A 5,621-nucleotide genomic window follows, 5' to 3' on the forward strand; every position below is an offset into this window, starting at 1 on the left:
CAATAAATATATTATTGTCCTAATACTCACAGCTCATTAGAGAAATGCTGCCAGTTTGTAAACAAATATGCAAGCCATCAAACTTTAAGGCCAAACTTGATCAGCAGAAGAATTTTAATTAAAAATGGCTCAAATCCCAGATCACAGGTATGAAAAAAATAGTATAAAATGTGAGCCTTGAAACAGAAGGAAATTTTATTTCCCTGATTTCTTTAAGCTATTCCATCTACAATATAATATATTGTACTTGGCTTCTTGGAAGGAGACTAAAAGCAAGAATGCTTGACTGATTAGGATTGTTCCCATGGAAATAATAGATGTCTGTTATTAATTATAACATCAAATGCAAAACAAGAAGAGATTTTTTATTTCTATTTTTGATGCTAGATTATTAAGGTAGGTGAAAATTAAATTTGCTTTTCAGATGACAGCAGGGTCAGATCACTGGTTACTCTCTACTAATTTTCAAAATATTTTAAAAGGTAATATAAAGTACTTAAATGTTAGTTTTTGCAGAATCTTGTTTCTGAGTAAATATACTCCATTGTTCTTTAGAACAATGATGTCTTTCAATTTTTTGACTGAGAACACACACAAAAATATATTTTCCATCATGATGTAGCATATATGTATGAATTACATATGTGTGCATAAGCAAAAGTTCACACACACACACACACACTGAATGCCCTTTATAAGTGTAAAAAGCTTGCATATAATCTGCACTATGCTTTCCTGGAAGCTCAGATGGTAAGAATCTGCCTGCAACACTGCAGTGCAGGAGAGTCAGGTTTGATCTCTGGGTCAGGAAGATCCCCTGGAGAAGGGAATGGCAAACCACTTCAGTATTCTTGCTTGGAGAATTCCACAGACGGAGGAGCCTGGCAGGCTATAGTCCCTGGAGTCACAAAGAGTCATAGATGACAGAGCGAGTAACACATACATGCTATTTTATCTATTCTATAATTTTCATTAATAATACCATTTTATTATTTTTCATTAAGAAAAAATAAATTAAGATCTCAAATCTCTTCAAATTAATGTTACAGTTGAAAAAACATCCCCTTTCTCTTTCCCAGCTGGAACCATGGAGGGTGCAGAAGAGAAGAAAAAGAAGGTTCCTATTGTGCCAGAAACCCTTAAGATAAAGGGAAAAGATTTCAAAGAGATTAAGATCAAGTGCCTTAGAAAGAAATTTGCCTAAAAGATGCTTCGAAAGGCAAGGAGGAAGCTTATCCATGAAAAAGCTAAGCACTTCACAAGGAATACAGGCATATGTGAACTGCATTTGAACTGAAATTTGAATGGCTATAGTGGCAAAATAAGCCTTCAACTTCTATGTACCCATGAAACCCAAATTGGCATTTGCCATCAGGATCAGAGTTATAAATGAGGTGAGCACAAAGTTTCCGAAGGTGTTGCAGCTTCTTTCCCTTTGTCAGATCTTCAATAGCAGCTTTGTGAAGTCCAACAAGGTTTCAATTAACATGCTGAGAATTCTGGAATCATACACTGCATCAGTTCAGTTCACTTCAGTTGCTCCATCCTGTCCGACTCTGCGACCCCATGAATCGCAGCACGCCAGGCCTCCCTGTCTATCACCAACTCCCTGAGTTCACTGAGACTCACATCCATGGAGTCAGTGATGCCATCCAGCCATCTCATCCTCTGTCGTCCCCTTCTCCTCCTGCCCCCAACCCCTCCCAGCATCAGAGTCTTTTCCAATGAGTCAACTCTTCGCATGAGGTGGCCAAAGTACTGGAGTTTCAGCTTTAGCATCATTCCTTCCAAAGAAATCCCAGGGCTCATCTCCTACGAATGGACTGATTGGATCTCCTTGCAGACCAAGGGACCCACAAGAGTCTTCTCCCACACTACAGTTCAAATGCATCAATTCTTCAGCACTCACCTTTCTTCACAGTCCAACTCTCACATCCATACATGACCACAGGAAAAACCATAGCCTTGACTAGACAGCCCTTTGTTGGCAAAGTAATGTCTCTGCTTTTGAACATGCTATCTAGGCTGGTCATAACTTTCCTTCCAAGGAGTAAGCATCTTTTAATTTCATGGTTGCAGTCACCACCTGCAGTGATTTTGGAGCCCAGAAAAATTAAGTCTGACACTGTTTCCACTGTTTCCCCATCTATTTCCTATGAAGTGATGGGACCAGATGCCATGATCTTAGTTTTCTGAATGTTGAGCTTTAAACCAACTTTTTCACTCTCCTCCTTCACTTTCATCAAGAGGCTTTTGAGTTCCTCTTCACTTTCTGCCATAAGGGTGGTGTCATCTGCATATCTGAGGTTATTGATATTTCTCCCGGCAATCTTGATTCCAGCTTGTGCTTCTTCCAGCCCAGTATTTCTCATGATGTACTCTGCATAGAAGTTAAATAAGCAGAGTGACAATATACATCCTTGATGTACTCTTCTTCCTATTTGGAACCAGTCTGTTGTTCCATGTCCAGTTCTAACTGTTGCTTCCTGACCTGCATACAAATTTCTCAAGAGGCAGGTCAGGTGGTCTGGATTCCCATCTCTTTCAGAATTTTCCACAGTTTATTGTGATCCACACAGTCAAAGGCTTTGGCATAGTCAAAAAAGCAGAGATAGATGTTTTTCTGGAACTCTCTTGCTTTTTCCATGACCCAGCAGATGTTGGCAATTTCATCTCTGGTTCCTCTGCCTTTTCTGAAACCAGCTTAAACAACTGGAAGTTCACAGTTCACGTATTGCTGAAGCCTGGCTTGGAGAATCTTGAGCATTACTTGACTAGAGTGTGAGATGAGTGCAATTGTGCGGTAGTTTGAGCATTCTTTGGCATTGCCTTTCTTTGGGATTGGAATAAAAACTGACCTTTTCCAGTCCTGTGGCCACTGCTGAGTTTTCCAAATGTGCTGGCATATTAAGTGCAGCACTTTCACAGCATCACCTTTCAGGATTTGAAATAACTCAACTGGAATTCCATCACCTCCACTAGCTTTGTTCAGAGTGATGCTTTCTAAGGCCCACTTGACTTCACATTCCAGGATGTCTGGCTCTAGGTCAGTGATCACACCATCGTGATTATCTTGTTCACAAAGATCTTTTTTGTACAGTACTTTTGTATATTCTTGCCACCTCTTCTTAATGTCTTCTGCTTCTCTTAGGTCCGTACCATTTCTGTCCTTTATCGAGCCCAATTTGCATGAAATGTTCCCTTGGTATCTCTAATTTTCTTCAAGAGATCTCTAGTCTTTCCCATTCTGTTGTTTTACTCTATTTCTTTGCACTGATCACTGGGGAAAGCTTTCTTATCTCTCCTTCTATTTTTTGGAACTCTGCATTCAGATGCTTATATCTTTCCTTTTCTCCTTTGCTTTTTGCTTCTCTTCTTTTCACAGCTATTTGTAAGGCCTCCCCAGACAGCCATTTTGCTTTTTTGCATTTCTTTTCCATGGGGATGGTCTTGATCCCTGTCTCCTGTACAATGTCATGAACTCAGTCCATAGTTCATCAGGCAATCTATCTATCAGATCTAGGCCCTTAAATCTATTTCTCACTTCCACTGTATAATCATAAGGGATTTGATTTAGGTCATACCTGAATGCTCTAGTGGTTTTCCCTACTTTCTTAAATTTCAGTCTGAATTTGGCAATAAGGAGTTCATGATCTGAGCCACAGTCAGCTCTTCGTCTTGTTTTTGTTGACTCTATAGAGCTTGTATATAAGAATATATAGCCTTATATACAAGGCTGCAAAGAATATAATCAATCTGATTTCAGTGTTGACCATCTGGTGATGTCCATGTGTAGTCTTCTCTTGTGTTGTTGGAAGAGGGTGTTTGCTATGACCAGTGCATTTTCTTGGCAAAACTCTATTAGTTTTAGCCTTGCTTCATTCCATATTCCAAGGCCAAATTTGCCTGTTACTCCAGGTGTTTCTTGACTTCCTACTTTTGCATTCCAGTCCCCTATAATGAAAAGGACATCTTTTTTGGGTGTTAATTCTAATAGGTCTTAGGGGAACCCAAATCCAAAGTCTGTAAATGAATTGATCTACAGCATGGTTATGGCAAAATCAACAAGAAGCAAATTGCCTTAATGGATAATGTGTTGATTTCTCAACCTCTTGGCAAATATAACCTCATCCATATTGAGTATCTGGTCCATAAGATCTGTTGGAAAATGTTTCAAAGAAGCAAACAGCTCCCTGTGGCCCTTTAAATTGTCTTCTCCATGAGGCAGAATGAAGAAAAAGACCACCTGTCTTGTAGAAGGTGGAGATGTTGGCAACCAGAAATACCAGATCAACAGGCTTATTAGAAGGATGAAGGACGCTATCTACCATAATTATTTTTGCAACCTGGTCAGTTAATAAATACTGATTGTTTTCAAATTGAGAAAAAAAGAAAAGAAAAACATTCCTTTTGACAAACCTAAATTTGTGCTGTTTAGTTTAATGCTTCAGAGCATGTGCCTTCCATAGCAAGGAACACTCAATAAACACTAATGAATGAATGAATGGATGATGCTTAACATTTCTCTGTTGTATTCACAATCTAGCCCTACCTTTCTGAGAAAACATTTCCATACTTTACTGGGAATTGGGGTATTTTCCAAACTCCCAAGGATTCATTTATATCCACTCTCTTGAATTACTTCTACAGGGAGTTGTCGCAGTTAAGTGTTCATTCGATTACTTTCTTCTTCTTCTTCTTCTTCTTATTTTTTTTTAAGAAAGGGCACACTTTAAGGCTGAAGCAGGGAAAGACAGAACTGTATTTTAATTCTAACTCTACTGTGTATTATTTGTTAATTTCTGAGACTGCTTTCTTATTTACAAATCTATACTAACAATTGATATCCATATTTGTTATACAGATTAAATTTTAGGATGAAGACAAAGCACTAACTTTCAAAAAAGTCAATAAATGTTAAATAATGTTGATGCTAATGGCTGTCTTGCAATATACAGCACTTCTGCAAATAATTTTGTTGGTGTTCTGTTGGCCTTCTTGCTTTATCACATCTTTCTTCCTTTTATTTTAGTCTTATAAACTGAAGCAATTTAACCAACTGCCATGAACCCATTGACATGACTCCTGTTCTTTGATTTAAACAATTTATAATGATAATCCTAACTTCATCATGTCAGGAAAACATTGATAATAATGCTAATTAAAATAGTGATAGATTGCATGGAATTTTCTATAAAGTCGCACATGTATAACTCTATTAGACACATACAAAAATAAGTCATCTTTGAGGGGGAATACCAAAGGGAATTATAGGATCAGTATGTTACACTCATTCAACAATTATTTCCCATGCTTCAAAAAACAGAAACTCTGTATCTGGCAACTTTCCATAAACAAAAAATATGTATCTAGCAAAAATAAAGGAACAAGGGTATTCCATTAATATTTTCTCAAATACAAACCTGACATGGAAGTACTGCATCTTACAAATCCTGTACTATGTTCTCATTTTTTATTTCTGCACTTGAGAGATGTCAGCCTTCTGATTCTTACTATGACAGAGTAGCTTATTTCAGACCAAACAGTCCATATGAATAATGATTAAGAATTTAAAAACAAAAATATTTAAAGACAGTAGAGAGTGACCAGAACAGCTAGGC

At 37.7% G+C, this 5,621-nt stretch overlaps 1 pseudogene; it reads left to right on the forward strand.

The window, feature by feature from the left end:
- The first annotated feature begins 1,087 nt into the window (after window positions 1-1,087).
- LOC133245313 (large ribosomal subunit protein uL30-like) lies at window positions 1,088-4,486 on the forward strand (annotated as a pseudogene).
- Window positions 4,487-5,621: the final 1,135 nt, after the last annotated feature.

The sequence above is a fragment of the Bos javanicus genome, chromosome 3, assembly GCF_032452875.1.
Source record: "Bos javanicus breed banteng chromosome 3, ARS-OSU_banteng_1.0, whole genome shotgun sequence".
NCBI lineage: Eukaryota > Metazoa > Chordata > Mammalia > Artiodactyla > Bovidae > Bos > Bos javanicus.